This window comes from Nomascus leucogenys, chromosome 14 (assembly GCF_006542625.1).
Source record: "Nomascus leucogenys isolate Asia chromosome 14, Asia_NLE_v1, whole genome shotgun sequence".
Lineage (NCBI taxonomy): Eukaryota > Metazoa > Chordata > Mammalia > Primates > Hylobatidae > Nomascus > Nomascus leucogenys.
The window spans coordinates 54,254,440-54,279,534 of record NC_044394.1 but is presented as its reverse complement, the minus strand read 5'-3'; positions in this window follow the sequence as shown (position 1 = coordinate 54,279,534).

The following is a 25,095-nucleotide window of genomic DNA, read 5'->3' as shown; positions in this document are numbered from 1 at the left end:
TCTCAAGTATCCTTTATCTTTGCTCAGTTTATAGACTGTTTTAAATGTCTGACTTATAACCACATCCCCAAAATATGTTCATAAATACATTTGCCCAGCTATACCTACAGTTTCAGGTAAGTAGCAGAACTCCTGAAAAGCCCAGGGCTTTATAGACTCCCATGGGTAAGAAACACTGCCTTGGACAATGTTTTTCCATGCCATGTATTGAATTGACATCTAAGCCAGCAACATTAATACAATGATCTAAAAAAGAGTCTTTAGGAACTGCAGCTGTTAAGGCGTGAAAATTCTAGTTAGCAACAGGGACATCCTCCACTGGGGATGAAGTTCCACGTTTTTTGTTTGTTTGTTTGTTTTTTTACAGGGTCCAGATGCTTCATTTTTGTTTAATGAAATTAACAACATAACTGGAAAGGGGGAGTGGGTGGGAGGGGGTGAATAATGAGAAATTACTTTTAATGGGTACAATGTATATTACTCAGGTGATGGATACCCAAAAAGCCCTGATTTCACCATTATATAATCTATGCATGCAACAAAATTACGTTTGTAACCCATACATTTATACAAATTTTAAAAAAGACACACACACAAAAAAACTTCATATTTTACCCACCCTAGAAGTTGTGTAGTTAACTGATTAAAATTACATGGAATGTATTTTCTTTTTTCTATTTTAATGTTTATATTTTAGCTATACAATGTTCTTTATTTATTTATTATTATACATTAAGTTTTAGGGTACATGTGCACAATGTGCAGGTTTGTTACATATGTATCCATGTGCCATGTTGGTGTGCTGCACCCATTACCTCATCATTTAGCATTAGGTATATCCTAATGCTATCCCTCCCCTCTCCCCCCACCCCACAACAGTCCCCGGAGTGTGATGTTCCCCTTCCTGTGTCCATGAGTTCTCATTGTTCAATTCCCACCTACGAGTGAGAACACGCAGTGTTTGGTTTTTTGTCCTTGCGATAGTTTACTGAGAATGATGTTTTCCAATTTCATCCATGTCCCTACAAAGGACATGAACTCATCATTTTTTTATGGCTGCATAGTATTCCATGGTGTAAATATGCCACATTTTCTTAATCCAGTCTATTGTTGTTGGACGTTTGGGTTGGTTCCAAGTCTTTGCTATTGTGAATAGTGCCGCAATAAACATACATGTGCACGTGTCTTTATAGCAGCATGATTTATAGTCCTTTGGGTATATACCCAGTAATGGGATGGCTGGGTCAAATGGTCTGAGCTGCTGAGTAATTCTTGTTTGTTCAGAAATCGAAATCCATGTTCCTCTTTCATTAATTTTAATTTCAGTGGGTCAAATAAGTGATATTAAAAGTTTGAGCTGTTGCTTAAGCCTCTATTTATTTATATCATTATAAGATCAAGTCATTATTTATTAATTACTTTGGCTTGATAAATACACTTGACGTATAGGCTTACTTATAAGTAAGTTCCTCCTGAAATCATGCTATGATGAAATTACTAATAATGACATTTAAAATAATAATGGCTTATAGGTAATGAGTACTTATATGCAAGCATCGTGCTTAATGCTTTGGAGGCATTGTCTCAATGAAGTTTTACGATAATTCTCCCGGGGGTATATTATTCACATTTTACATATGAGAAAACAGAGGTGTAGGGAGGTAAAGTAACTTGGCCAAAAGTCTATATCTAGCAAAGTACAACGCTAGGATTTGACCACAGGTCTTTTCCACTCCTAAAGCTTTGTATTAAATAGCTATGATATAATGCCCCTTTTGTAGAAGAAGAAAAAAGATAAATTTAAGAAAATCTTACTTATTATTTTTTTCTTTATTCATACAAGGGGATTATTTCTTTATTCACACAAGAGGATTTTCTTCATGAAAACTTAAATGTTGATGTTATTGAACTATAACTTATAGATAATCAAATATAATGTACAATACTGCACATAATCATATATATCCCTTTTAAATGTTTAGTTCAACTTGACAAGTGTATACATCTGTATAACCACCTTCTAAATCAAGGTACAGAACATTTTTGTCACTGCAAATTGTTTCTTTATGCCTGTTTGCAGTCTCCACCTTTAGCAATCAGAAGTTTAATTTACACAACTTTAGATTAGTTTTGCCTATTCTAAGGTTACATAATAGGATCATATAATATGTACTCTTTTGCCTCCTCTTTTGCTCAGCATATTTCTAAAATTCATTCCTGTACAAGATACATGCACATAACAGTAGCTTGTTCCTTTTTTCCTGCTGACTACTATTCCATGTCATGAATATCCACAATTTGCCATCTATTCCCTTGAGGTAGAACATTTAGACTGTTTGCAGACTTTTGACTATTATGTTTAAATCTGCTATAAACATTGAATTACAATTCTCTATGTAGACATAGGTTTCTACTTCTCTAGGATTAAAATTACCAAGTCATATGGTAAATGTAGAGATGTACATCTTTACAGGAACTTGTCAAACTGCTTTCCAAAGTGATTTTACCATTTTTCCCACTAGCAATATAGCAGAGTTTGGGTGGCTCCATACCCTCGCCAACACTCAGGACTCTCAGTTTAGCCATTATATATGTGTGAAGTATCACTGTTGGTTTAATTTGTGTTTTCCTGATAGCTAATGATATTGAACATGTGCTTATTGGCTATTCCTTTGTCTTCTTTTGTGAAATATCTGTTCAAATCTTTGACCTATATTTTAATGAGCCATTTGTAATATTTGACAATATATATATAAATATATGCATTCTGGATACGAATCTTCTAAAGATTCTCTAGTCTCTGTATTCCACCTCTCTGTTGATATATTGAAAATTATTCTAGTCTCTAAATTGCCATTTATTTTCTTCACAGTGTCTTTTCAAGAGCAGAAATTCTAAATTTTGATGAAGTCTAATTGATATGTATTGTTTTCCTTTCATTGTTCATTCATTTTATGCCCTAGCTAAGAAATCTTTGTTCATTCTGAGTCTGCAGATTTTTCTATATGTTTGGTCCTTGAATTTTTTAATACTATTCTACATGCTTTATATTATTACTTTATGTTGAGTTGGGTATAGGCTTAATTTAGTCCTCCTCTGAAACATAGTCTTTCATAGATGTCCACTGAATGCCCTAGTGATCAACAAGTTTTCTTTACACTGATTGGTTAGAACAAGTATAACTCCTACTTGTTAAGCTCTAGAAATAATTGTTCTTTTCCAACTGCTTGTTTTTTATCCAATCTTAGAGTCTCGCCCTATGCACGTGCAGGTTAGAGTTCAGCCAAAGGCTTAAGAAGACTCTTATGAAGATTTCTGGAGGTATTTTCCTAAATAGTTTTTTCAGGTACATAGCTCCACAAATTCTAGCTGCTTTTGCTTTCCTGAGTTCTGAGATCTCTCTCTCTCTTTCTCTCTCTCTCTCTCTCTCCCTGCCTCCCCTCCCTCCCTCTCCTTTTCCCTCCCTGCCTTTTCATAATTTCTCTCCAGCTTATGGAGAATGTCATGCCCTTTCTGGGTATCTGAGCTATGTGCTGGTTTTCAGTAAAGCCTTCAAGATAGAAAGCCAGGATGATCAGAGAAATCATTTCATTTGTTTCTCTTCTCTTGAATACCACAATCCTTCCCAGCCAGTTGGCAAATGTTTGAAAGCCATTTTACAAATACATTTTTTTCTACTTTTTAGTTTTCTATGATGGGAAGATCAATCGGGTGCCAGTTATTCCTTCATGGTGAAAACAGAAATGTAACATACAGCTTTAAAATTGACTTCTTTTGTTATTTTGGTTTATTTTAATATATTTTTCTTTCTTTTTTTAGGCAAATTTGAAGTGAAAGAAAGAATTTGTCTTAATTAAAATATTTAAAATAGAAAGCATATGTATATAGAGAGAGTGTGTGTGTGTGTGCGTGTGTGTGTGTGTGTGTGTGTGAGAGAGAGAGAGAGAGAGAGAGACAGGGTGTTGCCTAGGCTGGAGTGTAGTGGCACGATCTTGGCTCACTGCTGCCTCGACTTCCCAGGCTAAAGAGATCCTCCCACCTCAGCCTCTTGCGTAGTTGGGATTACAGGTGTGCACCACCATGCCTGGCTGTTTTTTTATTTCTTTTGTAAACACGAGGTTTCACCATGTTGCCTGGGCTGGTCTCAAACTCCTGGGCTCAAGGAATCTGCCTGCCTCAGGCTCCCAAAGTGCTGGGATTACAGGCATGCGCCACTGTGCCCAGCTGAAAGCATTTTAAATATGGATTAACTGCTTAGTAGCTGATCCTGTCTTCTAGCTAATAACATTTTAATTTTTTTATAATAGCATAAAAATAAAAGCTTTTTATACCCTTCATATTATTATTTTTTATTGAGGATATAGCATCCTAGAGTATAGGTGATTTAGCAGAGGTTATGAAATTACATTTAATTCCACGAAGGTGTGCATATCTAACAGTCATTGTGTATTTCCTAACTGCTTTATTTTTTCTCATTGTATTTTCCCAACAACTCTATAAGGTAGACTTTATAACTTGCCCCATTTTATAGATGAGGAAACAGGCTTAGTGAAATTTTTTAAATGCTCCAGTTCATACCACTAGAAAGGGCAAAGCCTGGAGTTTTACATATCTAGTCTGATCCCAGAGCCCGATTTCTTAACCATTATAATAACTTGTTTTCTTATTGAATGACCCCTATGCACCTGGCCCTAGGTAAAGAGAAATAAAATTTTATTTGTTTTCTATCATTAATGAGCTAACAAATTGGAGACGGGGAGACAGATGTGTGAACAAAGTACCATAAACATGAGAAGTGCTGAAGTAGAGTATGTGTGTGAATGAGGCTAATAGAGTGTGGGAAATGAGCAATCTTTTGGAGAAGAGGAGTAGGATGTACAAAGATATCAAAATGAGCAAGAAATAAAATGAAGCATGAGGTGGCTGGGGGGTTGAAAGGTAAACTACTGAATATCTCTGCCAATGGAAAACCTCTAGGAAGCCTTGTTATAAATGAATAGGACAGGGTTTCAGCTGTTAAAAGCATCCCATCTACTAAGGAAGAGATGAAGTACACAAGCAGGCACACAAAAAATATTTTTTACCACTGGGAAAATAAACTGATGTGAGAGTCTAGGAGAACAAATATTCATCCAGTTTAGGGAATTGCATAAAAATCTCTCAGGGAAGTTGCCCCAAAATTGGGCACAGAAGCAGCATCTGGCCCATTACACACAGAAACACTGGGACCCCTAGTTTCCCTTTGAACTCCATGAACTGTTTTGTATTGTGATCTATGGAAAATAAAGTGCTTGCATTTATCATATTTGGTTTGAGGGGATCTGACATTTTGCCTTGTGAAATGTCCAAAGCTGAATGTGTTATGTTTCCTAAACTCTTTGCAAAGTGATCGGTGTTATGTAAGTTGAGAATTTTGAATCGCTTACAGCAACTTGAAAATTGTTCCTCATATTTGTTAAAAGAGCCCGTTCCTAGACATCATGTTTATTTCTCCAGTAGTGTCACTAGTTTTTTTAAAATTAAGATCTTAAAAGCCTTCAGCCACGTTTTTGTAGACATTACACAATGTGTTTCTCAAGCATAAGCAAAATAATGACACAGGGAACTCATTTAGCTTAGAGGGGAAAAACAGCAGCTCAATTTAAAAGTTAGTTAACAAATATTATGATTTGTTATTTAACAGTTGGCTTCATTTGGTATTTGAATATTTTCTCAAATGCAAGTGTGTGGGGGGTATTAAGATTTATTTGTGTAATATGCAAACAGCTTTGGTTGAAGTGTGACTGGCATATTTAACCAAATAAAAAATGAGAAGACCATACATCCTGGAGATTGATATTTTGGGAAATATTTACAAACATACAAAAAATAGTGTTGATTTTCCAGAATTTTCTGAATATTTCTGCATGTAATTTTTTAAAATGAAGAACATTCAGAATAATTACTCAGATATTCTTTTTCTTGTGATTCAGCATGAGCCATATCATTGTTGTAATATTTCAGTATACTGTGTAACGCTGTTGAGGCTGAAATCTTATTGGGCCAGTGTTAACCTCTCTCTCCTCCCATTGTATTTTGGTCAGTTAATTTGTCTGTGGACATATTTTTTCCATGCATCTCATTTGTACCTTTCTCCTGTCAAGTGTATGGGCTTTCAAATTCTTATCTTTTAGAAGGATGAGCTGCTCAATCCGTGGTCTATGATAGAAGGAAGGTAGGGTGAGTTCGTGAGGTGAATTCAACACCTTCAGATTTCAGAATAAATTTTTATGCATCTGCAGAATTTAAGATTAGTAGAGCTTCTGGAAATAATGAAGGTACTCAGATATACTGAGATTGTTGTTAAATTCATCACTTTATAGGCATTTCCATCCATGTGCATTTGTATATCTTTGTTAGAGATATCTTTAATTCTCTATTTTGTGATTATGTGTAAAGACATTTAGTGATACATCTTATGGCACAGCAAATAATGAATGGGATAGGCTAATTTCTTTTTTTAATTTAATTTAATTTTATTATTATACTTTAGGTTTTAGCGTACATGTGCACAATGTGCAGATTTGTTACATATGTATCCATGTGCCATGTTGGTTTGCTGCACCCATTAACTCATCATTTAGCATTAGGTATATCTCCTAATGCTGTCCCTCCCCCCTCCCCCCACCCCACAACAGTCCCCGGAGTGTGATGTTCCCCTTCCTGTGTCCATGAGTTCTCATTGTTCAATTCCCACCTATGAGTGAGAACATGCGGTGTTTGGTTTTTTGTCCTTGCGATAGTTTACTGAGAATGATGTTTTCCAGTTTCATCCATGTCCCTAAAAAGGACATGAACTCATCATTTTTTATGGCTGCATAGTATTCCATGGTGTATATGTGCCACATTTTCTTAATCCAGTCTATCGTTGTTGGACATTTGGGTTGGTTCCAAGTCTTTGCTATTGTGAATAGTGCCGCAATAAACATATGTGTGCATGTGTCTTTATAGCAGCATGATTTATAGTCCTTTGGGTATTACCCAGTAATGGGATGGCTGGGTCAAATGGTATTTCTAGTTCGAGATCCCTGAGGAATCGCCACACTGACTTCCACAATGGTTGAACTAGTTTACAGTCCCACCAACAGTGTAAAGGTGTTCCTATTTCTCCACATCCTCTCCAGCACCGTTGTTTCCTGACTTTTTAATGATGGCCATTCTAACTGGTGTGAGATGGTATCTCATTGTGGTTTTGATTTGCATTTCTCTGTTGGCCAGTGATGATGAGCATTTTTTCATGTGTTTTTTGGCTGCATAAATGTCTTCTTTTGAGAAGTGTCTGTTCATGTCCTTTGCCCAGTTTTTGATGGGGTTGTTTGTTTTTTTCTTGTAAATTTGTTTGAGTTCATTGTACATTCTGGATATTAGCCCTTTCTCAGATGAGTAGGTTGTGAAAATTTTCTCCCATTCTGTAGGTTGCCTTTTCACTCTGATGTTAGTTTCTTTTGCTGTGCAGAAGCTCTTTAGTTTAATTAGATCCCATTTGTCAATTTTGGCTTTTGTTGCCATTGCTTTTGGTGTTTTAGGCATGAAGTCCTTGCCCATGCCTATGTCCTGAATGGTATTGCCTAGGTTTTCTTCTAGGGTTTTTATGGTTTTAGGTCTAACATGTAAGTCTTTAATCCATCTTGAATTAATTTTTGTATAAGGTGTAAGGAAGGGATCCAGTTTCAGCTTTCTACATATGGCTAGCCAGTTTTCCCAGCACCATTTATTAAATAGGGAATCCTTTCCCCATTGCTTGTTTTTGTCAGGTTTGTCAAAGATCAGATAGTTGTAGATATGCGGGATTATTTCTGAGGGCTCTGTTCTGTTCCATTGATCTATGTCTCTGTTGTGGTACCAGTACCATGCTGTTTTGGTTACTGTAGCCTTGTAGTATAGTTTGAAGTCAGGTAGCGTGATGCCTCCAGCTTTGTTCTTTCGGCTTAGGATTGACTTGGGATGCGGCTCTTTTTTGGTTCCATATGACTTTAAAGTAGTTTTTTCCAATTCTGTGAAGAAAGTCATTGGTAGCTTGATGGGGATGGCATTGAATCTATAAATTACCTTGGGCAGTATGGCCATTTTCACGATATTGATTCTTCCAACCCATGAGCATGGAATGTTCTTCCATTTGTTTGTATCCTCTTTTATTTCATTGAGCAGCGGTTTGTAGTTCTCCTTGAAGAGGTCCTTCACATCCCTTGTAAGTTGGATTCCTAGGTATTTTATTCTCTTTGGAGCAATTGTGAATGGGAGTTCACTCATGATTTAGCTCTCTGTCTGTGATTGGTGTACAAGAATGCTTGTGATTTTTGTACATTGATTTTGTATCCTGAGACTTTGCTGAAGTGGCTAATCAGCTTAAGGAGATTTGGGGCTGAGATAATGGGGTTTTCTAGATATAGAATCATGTCATCTGCAAACAGGGACAATTTGACTTCCTCTTTTCTTAATTGAATACCCTTTATTTCCTTCTCCTGCCTGATTGTCCTGGCCAGAACTTCCAGCACTATGTTGAATAGGAGTGGTGAGAGAGGGCATCCCTGTCTTGTGCCAGTTTTCAAAGGGAACGCTTCCAGTTTTTGCCCATTTAGAGACATTATCTTTACTCTTTGGGAATCACGGTGAACCCAGGGTTCCATTAGTGTCTTAGGAGGTAGAGTCACAGCTTTTTTGAGAGGAGGTCAATTGCAGTTGAAGACAAATGATTAGAGCTGTTCTCTCTGAAGTAAACAGAAAACACTGATGTTGATATTATCCAAGAACTGAAAAGAAAACTTGGAAAAGACTGAAGGAGTATGTCTTCATGGCCCTTCAGGGAAGAAAGTATCCTGACTAATTGGTAGAACCTCTGGTTGCGTGAGCGGGGGGTTATTTCTGTAGATTTCTTCCCGGTTCTTACTCACCAGGCAGCTTGATCTTCATTTCATTTCTGGAGTAAATTTCTCTACTAAGAAGAGAATGTGTTGAATAGCCAACATGAATATCAGTCTGTTTGGCAGTCAGAGCCTCATAAATTACTCTCTTGGTTCTTTGACACAAGTCAGTCTCATGTGAGTTTGAGTTGCATAAGCTGGCTTTTTTTTTTTTTCTGTTGCTGTTGTCGTGCCTAGTTACCACTGACAAAGCCGATCATTAAATATCATCTTAATACACATATAACCCCGAAGACAAAACTCTGGAGTAAAGAAGAATAACAAACATTTTTGCTGAATCCCTATGCATCCACCCTACCCCGATTATAAAAGCAACATGTGTTTTTATACACAATTACAAAAGCCATTGAATAAACAATTGTAACTTATTGTATAAACCATTGTACACATTGCAAAACATTGTACACAGATTTGTATGTCTTTCTGTCTGCTCTTTTTAAAAGCATAAGTTACATGGTTAAAATTGTAGGAATATAGCTTACAATTATTGAATGTTTATGATATACTAGATACTGTTTAAGTACTTTATGTGCATTAAATCATTTTAATCCCCTGAACAATACATGAGGTTGGTAGCATTATTATCCCATTTTGCAGGTGGGTATGTTTAGGCATAGAGATTTTAAAATAACCTGCCTAGTGTGACAAAGTAAGTAGTGAAGCCCTGATTTAAACTGAGATAGTCTAACTTTATAGTACAAGTTCTTAACCATCATTTTGCTATTTTATTTTATCTATAGTCTGTGTCCTGCTATTTTCAATTCACACAAGTCAATACACTCTCTACATAATTCTAAAGCTTTGAAAGCCTTCTTGACCATCAACCAACCTCCCATGACTACATGACCCTCAACTTGATTTTGCCCTGAGAAGACTCAAATTTGAATTTTCTCTGCTAAGTAATAAAATACTTTCCTCCCTTTGGTAGCAAAGCTGGGTTCTTTAAGAATCACATGTAGAATCAGATAACAAGACCTAAATGCTATTTTATATCTCCTTAATAATCCTAAATATAATATGTATTATGTTAGGTATTTGAAATTTTACTTGAGAAATAAAATCACAAATATTATCTAACATTATTGCCTTGATTGAGGATTAGCTCAGATTGTCCCAAGGCAAAAATGACAAATGAAAGGGATCTAAAGAAAAGATCACGATACTGTGACTTGTTCTTCTTCAAAAAGTGCTATTCAGAATACGAACTAATTGCCTATATACAATGTGCAAATAGTTCTGCTTGCTAATATATTTCTGCCTACTGCAATTTTGGTCACTTCTTTAGTTCAGTTCCCTGTCCAAAAGTGGTGGTCAAATGAATTTTGGGGTGGGGGCTTGGCTTTCTCTTTCAAGTGGCAATCCTAGGAGGTTTACCTTTGTCTGTGACTTTTATATCCTTTTTCTCAAAGGCTATACTTCTTTGGGTACAAAAATTGAAAATAAATTAAACAAGAATGCAAAGTTTTTAACCAAGTTTATGAATCTGGAAATATGATGCTTTATAAAAAGTACTAACTTTTTATTTGTTTTCTTTGTTTTTGTTTATGTGTTTGCTTTAACTTTTTTTTTTATTACTGCCTATTTAATGAACACTTAGAAGGAAAGCAAGGATCTTTAGGGGCTGCTAAGGGTTTACTGACATCAAATCTTTTGAAACTTGACACATTTTTGCCCTTCCTCCTTTTTTCTTCCCTCCTGCCCTCCTTCTCCTTCCTTCTTTCCTTCCCTTCCTTCCTACCTTCCTTCCTTCCTTCCTTCCCTCCTTCCTTCCCATTTTCCTTTCTTTCAAGTAATACTATATTGATAGATTGAACAAATGCTTTAAATCTTATTTATACAAATATTTTAGTAAAGATCCTCATGGGTATCTCTGTAGGCCAGGTAAAGTAATGTGCATGAAATAATTATATAGTGGGAAAAAACATGACCGTCTACATTGCCTCATTCCAAGAAAAAAAGTGGGGAAGAGAATCAGCCCAAAATAAGTTTTCTTAATGAACCACTTTCAGCTTTTTTTAGTGGGGTGGGGGGTGAGAAGACAGTCTCAATATCCTTAATAGCATTACAAACGGCTATTAACTTACACAGTATCAGAAGGTTAGTAGCATAGTAATAATTTATAATAATTTAGTAATAATCTTGGAGGTTTTAGATAGCTATAAGGAACTTATGAATAGTATTATCGTATGGTAAATTTAAAAATAGCTAACACTAAACAGCTTGGATGGAAGTTTATTGTCTAGAAGAAGGCAGATAACAGAATCTTTGTACCCCCTATCAGAAAGATCACATCTTTAATTTTGTTCAATTCTAATGCTGCATTTGTAGAAATACATTGACTTTAAATTGAAGTACATTCAGAAAAGTGCTAGCAGGTGGTGATGACTGAATATTATTTATAATTTAAAAAATAGAGACAGATGATGGACAGTTGAAAAATTCAAAGGCTGAGGAATCTAATCATAAACACTTAAAGCAATCTATGGAAAAATAATTAGATTCATCAATGCTAGGATTAATAACTAGAAGATATGAGGAGTCGTGTTTTGTCTTAACGGAAGGAAAAACTAAGAAATGAAGCATTCCCCCAAATAGAGTTTCTCACACACACACAAAAATCTGTAGTGTTTGTGTTCAAGAAGAAGCTGGGTCACTATCTGTCAGAAACATTTTTAAATAATCCTTAAGGAGAAAATGTTGAACTAGAGAGTCTCTGAAGTTGCCTCCAACACAAAACGTTCCTTTCTTTTTTTTTTTTTTTTTTTTTTGAGATGGAATTTGACTCTGTCACCCAGGCTGGAGTGCAATGGCACATTCTCGGCTCACTGTAACCTCTGCCTCCCAGGTTCAAGCAATTCTCCTGCCTCAGCCTCCTGAGTAGCTGGGATTACAGGTGCACACCACCATGCCTGACTAATTTTTGTATTTTTAGTGGAGATGGGGTTTCACTGTGTTGGTCAGGCTGGTCTTAAACTCCTGACTTCAAGTGATCCACCCACCTTGGCCTCCCAAAGTGCTGGAATTACAGACATGAGCCACTGCACCCAGCCAAAATGTTCTTAATTCCATGAATCATAGATCTGTTAAAATGTATGGTTCTTTTATTTTTCAAGTAAATTATTATATTGTATAATCTACCAATCAGACCAGCCTGACAGTAAATTAAACAAGAACTGTATTGAAGAAGACACAAATAAATGAAAAGATATCCCATGTTCATGGATTGGAAGAATTAATATTGTTAAAATGTTCATGCTATCCAAAGTTATCTTTAATGTTAAAATGTCCATACTGCCCAAAGCAATCTACAGATTCAATGCAATCCCTATCAAAATACCAGTGACATTCTTCACAGAAATAGAAAAAAAAAATCCTACAATTCATATGCAACAACAAAAGACCCTAAATAGCCAAAGCAATCTTGAGCAAAAAGAGCAAAGCTGGAGGCATCATACCACCTGAGTTCAAAATATACCACAAAGCTATAATAATCAAAACAGTCTGATACTGACATAAAAAACACACATAGACCAATGGAACAGAATATAGAGCCCTAAAATAAATGTACACATTTATGCTCAATTGATTTTTGACAAAGGTGGCAAGAACACACAATGAGGAAACACCAGTCTCTTCAATAAACAGTGCTGGAAAAACTGTATATCCTCATGCAGAATAATGAAATTGATCCCTAACATCATAAATCTCACTACTAAACATATATCCAAAGAAAATGAAATTCATGTTTTGAGGAGATATCGGCACACCCATGTTCACTGCAGCATTATTTATAATAGCCAAGATATGGAATCAGCCTAAGTGTACATCAGTGGATGAAGGGATAAAGAAAATGCAGCATATACACACAATCAAATAGTGTGAAGTTCTATAAAAGAAGGAAATTCTGTCATTTGTGACTATATTGGTAAAACTGGAGGACGTTGTATTAAGTGAAATAAGCGAGGCACAGAAAGACAAACACCACATGATTTCATTTATATTTGGAATCTAAAAGTGTTAAACTCATAGAATTAGAGAAGAGAATGGTGGTTATCAGTGGTTGGGGTTGGGGGTTGGAAAGATGTTGGCCAAAGGATACAAAATTTCAGTTAGACAGAAGGAATAAGTTCAAGAAATCTATAGTACAATGTGGGGGCTACAGTTAATAATATTGTATTGTATTTTGAAAATGGCTGAGAGTAGATTTTTAATGTTCTCACTACAAAAAATATGTGAGATGATACATATATTAGCTTGGTTGAGCCATTCAACAATGTATGCGTATTTCAGAACATCATGTTGTACCCAATAAATATATACAATTTTTTTCAATTAGAAAATTTAAATTATACTTCAAAGAAATATAGATGGTGTATTCTTGCCAGAACAAGTAACTTTTAAGAAAATTTAGCCTTCATTTTCTGATGTGCAAGATCTAAATGACTAGGTTTCTTTGAATGATATTGATTGGTTCAAATATAATATTAAATATTATTTTCATTTTCATTTTGATTTCAGTTATATTTTTTAACCCAGAGTGCTCAATTTGTAAGTTCTGCATTCCTCCTGATGCCTACTTATTAACAGACATTGTTAACTGCATTACATCCGTTTTTCTATTAAATGTTTTTTCAATTGTGTCTGTGTGTTTGCAAACATCTAGATTAAAAAAATAGGTGTTTCTAAGTGTCTCAAAATGTTAAATAAGGTGACTTTTAAGTTTTTCATTCTGATGTTACAGCTCTTGGAACAAAGCTCAAAAGCTATATTTAGGTAAGGTGTGAGTATACATATACACGATTTAACAGTAACATTTATTTGAATTAATTAGTAGTCATTTACGGCAGCTATTAACTTTCTATGTGACTAGTAGAAAAGTAAGATTTGATTTTTTATCAATGTAGTTTATTATTATAGACAAAATTATTCACATTTCATATAAGCACTAGGATTTCTACTATACACAATATTTGTATTCCTGAAAAATTTAAAAAAAACTTCTTTGTGCAAAATTATATGGTAAAAATAACAAGACTCTTGGGGGAAATAGAGCTGGGGAGACCACACACAACTTATGCAGTTTTATAACCAGAACACTCACAAAAATGAACACTGGCAGGCAGCAGCTCAGCATGCCTGGAGCTGCTTCACAGATTATTAAAAACGCACAGAGTAAGTAAAATGGAAACACTTAGAGGCAGTGAGGCAACGCAAATGGAAGAGGAGCTCTGGTGAGAACAGGAGGAAATGCAACTGCCAAGGTCAGTGTGTGTGTTTTTCTGGAAGGAGGCCCTGAATGAAGGGTTCATTTTTAATTTTTTTAAAAATAGAGCTTTCTGTTGAAGCAGGCCAAGGCGGGTGGATCACGAGGTCAGGAGATAGAGACCATCCTGGCTAACACGGTGAAACCCCGTCTCTACTAAAAATACGAAAAATTAGCCGGGCATCATGGTGGTGGGCGCCTGTAGGCCCAGCTACTCGGGAGGCTGAGGCAGGAGAATGGCGTGAACCCGGGAGGCGGAGCTTGCAGTGAGCTGAGATCGCGCCACTGCACTCCAGCCTGGGTGACAGAGCGAGACTCCGTCTTAATAATAATAATAATAATAATAATAATAATAATAGAGCTTTCTGAAAGTGCTTCTACTTCTTCTATAGATGAGCTAAGGGATTTTTTTTCTTTCTGCTAAAGTTTATGATTCTCGTTTCCCTATTTGTTTCTCCTATTGCCTAGCAAAACTACATCTGAATCAGCACAACCTCCACATGAGTGAGCTAACTGATGTTACAGAAACTTGTGTTTTGGCACAGTGTTTCTGAAGCTTTTGCACATTCAAGAATTGCCTGAACAGATTTCCAAGTCCTATTTCTGACAAACTTCCAGAGAAGACAGATACCACTGGTGGCACAGGTCACCTTTTAAGTGGCGAGGCTGTTACAGTGCAGATGTGTAATAGTCTGTCTTCCTTCACCGGTGAATTTCAACATTGATGGAAATTGTATTGAATACTGGATCCACACTTTCAGAAAATGAAGTGAGAACATCTCACCAATACATTTTTGGTGAAGTTTTTACTGCTTCCATATGATTCAGCCTTTCAGGCAGTTCAGAAGAGTGACAGACACTGATTCACAATGATGCAGAATTATAAACATTACTTCAATAGGGTTATCGTTTGTAAATTTAATTAATTATTAGGGATATGAGAAAACAACAATTTGAAATAATAGGCATATGTACTCGGATATTCCTACTACCTACTACCAAATCAAACATTTTCTACATAGACACCAAAGTTTTCAGGGAAACGTACTTGGTTTTAGAAAGCCCAACTTAGTTTGGGTGCCAAATATGTTTGCTTGCCTGGTTTTATTTTCCTAGACTTGTGAAAGAATTATTTCTGATAGGAAAAAATTTCATTATAGTTTTCAGAGACAGACTTTAAATAAAGAATAAGCTCGTACTCTGTTTTTGTTACATACATTTTATCTTACAAAAACTGCTGCATGTAGCAGATGATTTTTGTGTGTCTGGGTTTCCATTGTCTAGTTTGGAAATGAAGAGGTTGGGTGGATGATTGCTCAAATCTATTTCAATTACAATATCTATGGGTCTGAAATCTGTAAGATGGCTTAGCGTGTATCATTCAACAACACAGGCCAATGGTTTTTATTTCTCAAACAATTTTCTGGGTAATTTAAATGAATAACTTTTTTCATCTTCTCAGGCTCTCTCTCTTTTCCATGCACTAGCAGTGCTACTGAAGAAAGGGATGTTGTTAATGGTTATGAAGGTTTTTTTTTAAGAGTAAATAATAAAGACTTGCAATACTCAGTGCATTACCCTTAAGAAATGTAATACCTAATTAAAAAGGCAAGAAATATAGATGATTTAAGGTTAATACACAACAGCAGAGGGCTATGTTTCAAACTGAGTAGTAGAGACAAATAGCAAATAGAAGAGTGGCCTCTGGAGTACAATAAGCACCTCTTCAATACAGAACACATTCATTCATTCATCCAATAATTGTTTATAGATTTACTATTTGGTGGCAGGCACTCTGCTAGATATTAAAATACAGTGTTGAGGGGATGGCAGTGAGCCTATGGAAGAGACAGAGAAAGAGTGTGTGACTACATGGGTAGAAAGAAAACCAAGAGTGTTTGATGTAGCAGTGAAGGGAAGACAGCTATTAGAAAAGGAAGGAAACGTTAACAATGTCAAAATGCTCATCAGAGATCAAGTAAGATAAAAACTGATAAACATGCATTAGGTTTTGTGACATGGATGTTACCAGCAAACTTATCAAAAGTTGTTTCCATAAAGTGATAAGAATTGGAGCCAGACAGGAATTTGCTTCAGAGGAGTGTTAGAGGAAGAAATGGTGTCGGTGATTATACATATCTCTTTTGAGTAAGCTGGCCATAAATGACGGAAGAAAAAGAACTGTAGTTCAAGGGAGATGTGTAGTTATAGGCATTGAGCATGACTTCTTTCTATAGGAAGAATCCAGCTGAGATGAAGATCTTGATTACATAAGAGAAAAAGATAATAGATGGTCTAGTATAGTGCTTTGAAACTTTCTTATGCATGTGAATCAGCTGAGGATCTTGTTTAAAATTTCTATCCTGATTTAGTAGATCTGAGATAAGACCCAAGATTCTTCATTTCTGTTGAGTTCCTAGGTGATACCGATGTTGTTGGTCTTTAGGTCACATTTCCAGTACCAAGAGTGTAGTAGAATTGCTGAGCAAGGTTATGGGTCCATTTAAATTGGGCGACCATATATTTTTAATGGATTATATTTGCCCTATCATGTAGTATTTTTCCTAGCATCTCTTGGTTGCTTGGCAGTAGGCAAAAATAAAACAGAAAGTAGGAGTTGAAGCTGTATATAGAAGGAAATGAATAAAGGGATGGATGGATTTGGAAATGCAGGTGGTCCAGGGTACTGGAGGTCCTGATGAAGTTGAAAAGCTGTCATAGTGGAAGTGACTGAAAAGCAAGTTGGGAGAAAAGGAACTCATGAATGAGGATTTTGAAAGTAAAAGAATTTGAGATGATGACGAGATCCAAGATGCAGCCCTGAAAGGATATGTCTGAAATAGCAGGGAATGGCAAGAGCCTTATTGTCATTTAACAACACCCAAGAAGGAAGAGGGCTCATGAGGATGGGTCAATTCCAGGGCACTCATGGTCAAATGCTGGGTGGTGACAATTACAATGAGAAAAGAGGTTTAAGCTCTAAGGTTATGTGGGTACTGACCTTTTGATCTCTTTGGAGTTTCTCTTAGAATTAACTTGTTTATGTAACAAGTATTTATCGAGCACCTACTATAAGCTAGGCACTTGTCTTAGTCTGTTTTATGTTGCTATAAGAGAATACCCGAGGCTAAGTAATCTATAAAGAAAGGAGGTTTAGTTAGCTTTTGAAACCGCAGGCTGCAATAGTTCAAGAGCATAGCACCACATCTGGCCAGCTTCTGGGGAAGGGCACATGTTGGGTCAAAACATGATGTGGAAGCAGGAAAGTGAGCAGGTGTGCAAAGAGATCACTGATAGAGGAAGCAAAAGTTCTGGAAGCTGAACTCACTTTTATAACAACTGTGTCTCCACTAAGTAATCCAGATGCATGAAAGTGAGAACTCACTTGCTCCCATAGGAGGATATTAATTTATTCATGAGTGATCCACCCTCATGACCCAAACACCTCCAATTAGGCCCTACCTCCCAACACCTCCACACTGGGGATCAAATTTCAACATGAATTTTGGAGGGGAAAAACTCAAACCATAGCAACACTGTTCTAGATACTGTAGGTACCCTACTGAAGAAAACAAACAGTGCTTGCATTCTGGTGGATTCATGCCACCAAAGTCCTGATTTCTGTGTGGATGATGTTTTAAAAAGAGGCCGGGTGTGGTGGCTCATGCTTGTAATCCCAGCACTTTGAGAGGCCGAGGCGGATGGATCACAAGGTCAAGACTTTGAGACCAGCCTGACCAACATGGTGAAACTCCGTCTCTACTGAAAATACAAAAAATTAGCCGGGTGTTGTGGCAGGCGCCTATAATCCCAGCTACTCAGGAGGATGAGGCAGGAGAATTGCTTGAACCCAGGAGGCGGAGGTTGCAGTGAGCCGAGATCGCATCACTGCATTCCAGCCGGGTCGACAGAGCGAGACTCCGCCTCAAAAACAAAACAAAACAAAACAAAAAAGAATCGCAAACTTGCTCTCCCCAGTGCTCCTCATCAAATTGAAACAATATACCAGGGATGAGAAGATAACTTTCATCATCGAATTTTTCTTGTTATGAAACTTTGAGTTTAACTTTATTCACCACTGGAGCAAAGAAAATTAGTTCGTGGGAAAAAGAGCAAAGAAAGTCACTTGACCAGCTTTGAAGAAAACTTCTTTGGTTGATGCAGTCTAAAACCAAAGGAATCCTTTTATCTGATATTACTGAGACTTACCTGAAGATGTGGGATGCGGACTTGTATACAGTGTTAGGCTTGAAAATAACAAAAGGTAGCAAATCAAGATCAGAGATTACATGATTTTTGAGAACGTAGGACTAAGAGCATTGCCTACCAATGGATGGGTAACATAAAAGAAGAAAAGTCAACAATTGTATCACTATTGACTTTGTCTACCTGTTATTAAGCTTTTCTGACTCTAAGTGAATATCATAAGACAAACTAATAATATAAATGAATTCATCATAAATATTTTGACTTAATTTTCAGCAGTATATGCTGCATAGAAAAATCATGTATATGGCATCTTATAACCTGGGTTTGCTCCCTTATTGTACCATTGCTCAATTATGTTCCTTATTGTTTCTACCTGTAGAATGATTTCTATTCTGGCTTTGTTTGCATTTCCCTAAAATCTCCCCCTGACATGTTATTAGTAAAAGCTGTTCACCTCACTGGACAGGGCCACAGATCAGTTACATAAAACAAAGGAAAAATTTCTCTTTTCTTTTGATAAATGCGTATTAGGTTTTGGCATTAAGTCTGAGCCCCAAAATGTAATGAAAAGCCCAGCCATTTCGTTTGAGTTTTGATGAATAGAAGACATGCTCTTTACCTTTGAAATCTGACTACAGAATCATACTACACTCCAGAACATTCATATTCCTCCAAAATTTCTTGGAACTTTTTGCACAAAGCCTCCTTTCTTTCCTGGATCGTTTCTGAGACTTTGATCCTTTGCTATTTGGTTTGTCCTTATCAGTGAGAGCATTGGTACTAACGCGAATGGTGAAAATGAGATCAGCACCATACAGGTAGAAGTGAAATATTATGATAAATTATGAGATAGAGGAAGCCAGTTTAGGAAAACAGATTTTCCAAGCTTATAACTCACTGCAGCCTTATGAGATAATAAATGTAGGAGTGTTCCTCAACCTTCTTTTGAATTTGTGTAAGCTGATGATAAACCACAATATTTCTGTTGCAAGGGAAAAGGACCACAAAGCATCTTTGGCCACCAAAGAGCTCAGCTCTTACAAAATATTTTGATGAGCTAAGTGTAAATGAATCAGAAAACATACGGGTTGAATTTCCACCATTATACTCATGGGAAGATAGGAGGTCCTTTTGTCTTTTTCTTTTTCTTTTTAAATGAGAACAAGAATGCAGTTGACAAACATGGTTTAGGTTTTCTGAATCAAATATTTTGAAACCAGTTCAAGAGATTTTTTTGAATCTGAATGAACAAAAGGTTGTTTGCCCATTCCTCATTTTATCATTTGTTTTGGTTTTCTTGGCCTTTATTTGTCCAGGTGCCCAAAGGAGAGAGAGAATAAACGAACATTCCGACTTTAAAGGTAAGCATCTATTAATGTCAAAAACCTCCATTACTTTTGCACCAACCTAATATTTTTGGAACTTTCTTAATAAAATTCAGCTGTTGCAGAGGTAGCTATATATTTATCTCAAGAGGAAAATTTTTTCACTGAAAATACCATCAGCATTTCCATTTTAATGACATTAGATGGCCAGATAGGTTTGACAGAAAATTGCCTTTAGGGCTGTCTTTGGGCCAAATTTTCGCTTTTTAAAAATTGCTAATCATCTTTCATTTTTAGCTTTTCTTCATTGTTCAATGCCCTACCCTACCAGATGGCCAATGCCCTGAGCTTTTACACTTTCTTCTAACTTGCCAACAATTTTCCAGTGAAACATCCCATGAATATGGCTAGGCCCTCATTATCAAAGCTTATTTTTTTTTAGTACCAATTCCATATCATCCAAATAGTATATGTTAATTTTGTTTTTAAAATTTCTCTGAACTATGTTCAAGTATTTTTTAGCTGGGGTATTCCTAATTAAATTTATATGTTATCAACCTGTGTATGCCGATAAAACATACAAATTATTACAGCAGATGTGGGTTTCTAAAGGTCTGGCCAGTCACCATGTTCCTCGACTATGAAAAATTACATTCATGGCCTCAATTCTCCTCTCTTTGAATATCTGACTCTTACCATGTGACTTTGAAGTTTTCCCATTAAAGAAGTGGACTGCATTTTCCTAAAACTTGACTTTAAGTTTGTCCGTGGAATTGCTTTGACCAAGAGAATATTAGTAAATGTTAAATGACAAAAGATTTAAAATGTTTGCTCACTTATATGTCTTCTATCATGATGAGAAGAACATTAACCAGGCTAGCCCAGGAGAAAGATGGAGCACATATGGAGCAGAGCTGCCCCAGCCAAACTGCTCTCGAGAGCCCAGCTTAGAGCATCCAACTCCCAGCTAACACCCAGAAGCATGAGTGACTCCATTTAAGGTCAATAAAACCATCCACCCGAGTCCAGTGAGAGAAGCCAGCCCTCGGTTGATCATAGATGCATAAGCTAAATAAATGCTTATTGTTGTATGCCACTATTTGTGTTTTTGTTTGTTGTGCAGCATTACTGTGAATGTGGTTAATGTATACACCCTACTATATCCTCCTCTTTGGCAGCTACAGTGGGGGTTCCTCTGAGCACAGTTAAAAAAATTCCATATCTGTAAATTCTCAGTCATAACATTACTTTTTAAACAGATTTGGTTGTCAAGAAAGACTTTGAAAAGTAGCGATATCAAAACATCATATTGTACTCCATAAATGTGTATGATTATTGTCAATTAAAACCAAAATAAAACTTTCTTAAAAAATAATGGGAATATAAAACACCTGGCAAAAGCCTCAAAACCAACATTTTGGTTAGATAATTTTTATGTGTTTCTCTAAATTTTCAAGGTAACTTAAAATTATACATGACCTCTTGTGTCTTTTGTAACAACCCTGCAAGGTAGCAGGTATTAATACCTCATTAACTGAGCACCTTCCATGTGCTCAGCACTGTTATGGATGCTTTGTAAATATTAACATGTTTATTTTCACAGCTATCTTATGGGAGAGAACACATTGATTATTTCCTCATTTATGGATGCCAAAACTCATTTCAGCTTTATACCAGTTCTATTATTGGGTAAGTAAAATATTATTATGCTCTTTTACTTTCTTATTATGCTCTTTTACTAAGAGCTTAATATTTTTATTATGCTATATTAATAATATTTTATTAAGAACATAATGATTTTACTTTGTGGGATCTTTACATGTATTATCTTATTTAATTTTCACATTGATCAAAGAACTAGGGATTCTACATAAATAGCCCTGTTTTACAGATGAGAAAACAGAGTCAAACATGTTAAATATCTTGCCCAAGTTCACACAGCTGTTATAGCCATGCTGAGAAGTCTATAGCTCAAAGACTGTGTACAACTTGGCCCTAGGTAGACCAATTACCATGCCAGGAAGCCAGGGCTAGTGTAGTCTTTCTGTTAAGTCAATTTTATCCTCAATGCTTTGCTCAGAGGGAGCGTCTACTGTGATCTTATGTAATGCTGGATCTGAGTTGCTTCCTTTGCAACACCAACAAAAATGAATTCCAAAGTCAATTATTTAGTTCAAAAATGTGCTATAAAGTCATTATATTAAAAAGATACTTGTAACACACATGTTTGTAGCAGTACAATTCACAACTGCAAAAATGTGGAACCAGCCCAAATGCCCATCAATCAACAAATGGATAAAGAAACTGTGGTATGTATATATGATGGAATACTACTCAGCCATAAAAAGGAATGAATTAATGGCATTCACAGCAACCTGGATGGGATTGGAGACTATTATTGTAAGTGAAGTAACTCAGGAATGGAAAACCAAATATCATTTGTTATCACTCATAAGTGGGGGCTAAGCTATGAGGATGCAAAGGCATATGAATGATACAACGGGCTTTGAGGACTCGGAGGAAAGGATGGGAAGGGGATGAGGGATAAAAGACTACAAATTGGGTTCAGTGTGTACTGCTCGGGTGATGGATGCACCAAATCTTACAAATCACCACTAAAGAACTTACTTATGTAACCAAATACCACCTGTTCCCCAAAAACCTATGGAAATAAAATTAAAAAAAAATACATATGAACACAAAACGTATCATAATAACCATATTAAGTATACAATACAATGGCATTTAGTAGGTTCACAATGTTATGTAACTATCCCCACTCTCTAGTTCCAGACCATTTTCATAACCACAGGAGGAAACTGTATCTATTAAGCAGTTACCTTCCACTTCCACTCAGACCCTGTCACCACAAATCCACTTTCTTTCTCTATAGATCTGCCTCTTCCAAATATTTCATACAAATGGGTTAATACCAAAAAAAGGCATTATAGCTGACAATCTGTGCTGTGGGCCAGCTCTTTCTGTACCAGGTACTAAAGTACAGGAGGCTTCAGAATCCTATTCCATAGCAGTTTTCCAATTTCACAGCGGATCCAGGTGTCATCTTAGAAAGACATTAACAATACTTAAAAGCAATACTTAATAGTGGGTGCATCCCAAATGTTCATTATAGTTCACTGTGAGCCACATTTTCCTCATAAATTTTGTTATTTAGTTCCAAAATCAGAATACTAATATTTTCTGCTATGTAATCCCATGTTCAAGCATTATTTTTTTTCTTGCTTTTAGGATGGGTTATTAAGATTAAACATCCTAAATTTGCTTTTTTTCTTTTTTCCTCTTCAAGCCCCCAAATTGTATCTGTGCTATAAACTAAGAGAATATTGCTGAGATATGACACTCAGGCTTCCTGATACATCGTTGGTTAGACCTGAAGGCCTATGTTAAGATTAACTGTCAGTTAGGAGTTTAAGAAATAATTTAGCTAGTAACCTTGATGCGAAGAAAAGCGTGAATTAGGCAGCGAAGGTCTGAATTAAACAGAATGACACAGAAACTGGAAGATAGAAATGTGGACAGTTTGCCTTAGGAATTATGGATGCAAAATTCATTGGTGCATTCTGATTAGTTTAAGATAATTGAGGGTGATAATTGGCTACAGAGAGATCTTTTTAAAAATATATCAGCAAGTATGCATTTGGGGTGATTAGGTAAGAATCTAGATAATTACCATGCAACTTGTGAAACTCATAATAGCCTTCTAATTATCCATTAAACAAGATGTTAAACGCTTAAAGAAGCAAAGTATTTTATTAGTTAGAGCATGGCCTGTAGTAAGTAGGTTTTAAACACTAGGCTTCAGACTCTGATGCTTGGGGAAATTATGAAAACATAATAATCCTTGTGAATGAATGAATGAATGAACACATGATCCTGGGTATGCCTGAATAAGAATTTGAATGAGAGCCAATATTGTAATATCATGGATGATTATTATGTAAGGAGGCTGTACCTTTGGCTTTGATTTTAGAAATGAGATAGAAGTGAGAAGTCCAGAGGTTCTCAAGCTTAAGTAGAATCTTTGCAACCTGTTTTCCAAGGCAAATCCAATATGAGAGGAAGATGTTGCCCAAAATGATCTAATGGATTTAGAACATGTGTATAGGATGACTTGCCCAGGCGGGATGGAATCAAGGATGGATCTAAGAGTTCTTGGTGTAACAAAAGAGCAAAGATTTAGGAGTTGGACCAAGTTCGAGTCCTGGCTCTGTTTCTTACCAGTTGTGTGACCTTGGCAGGTTATTGGACTTCTCTGAGCTTCAGTTTCATGACCCAAAGAGTGTAATAATAATTGCCTGAGTCAGAACAACTGAAATAATGTACATAAAATTGCAAACTGTGAGGGTGACTCTGCAAGTATTAATCCTGTTCTTCATTTGCTTTTTCTCTTATTACTGGGCACTGTGTCTTAATCAGAATTGTATTTCCTTTTAAAATCAACTTCTGTCCTTGATCCTTAATAAAAGGTTCAAAAAATGCTCATTTTTGAATGAAGAAGCTAATGAAACCACTAAAAATGAGTTTGAAAGTGATCTCTAATGTGTGACTCAAGGCATCAGTAAAATTAGCTAGGAACACACTATACAATTTAGAAAACCTGGTTAACTTTTATAAAATTACTTTTAATTGTGATTTAAAAAATACATAACATAAAATGTGCCATTTTAACCATTTTTAAAGGTACAGTTCAGTGGCATTAAATACATTCACATTGTTGTGCAACCATTACCATCATTCATCACTAGAACCTTTTTCCATCTTGAAAAATTGAAATTCTGTACTCATTAAGCAATAACTTCTCATTTCTGCCTTCACATTCAGACCCTGGAAATCTACTTTCTGTCTCTATGAATTGTACTCTATACCTCGTATGAGTGGAAGAATGCAGTGTTTGTCCCTTTGTGACCAACTTATTTCACTTAACATATCTTCAAGATTAATATATGTTGTAGCATGTATCAGAATTTCCTTTCTTTTTAAGGCCAAATAATATTCTATGGCATGTGCATACCATATTTTGTTCATTCATCTAACTATGGGCACTTGAGTTGCTTCCTTCCATCTTTGGTTATTGTGAATAATGCTACTATAAACATAAGCACACAAATATCTCTTTGAGGGCTTTCTTTCAGTTCTTTTGGGTATGTAACCAAGAGTGGAATTACTGAATCATGTGGTAATTCTATGTTTAGTTTTTTTAAGGAACCATCATACTGTTTTTCCTAATGGTAGCACCATTTTGCATTCCCACCCACAGTTTGCAAGGTTTCCAATTTCTCTATAGCCTCACCAACAATCGTTATTGTCTGTTTTTATT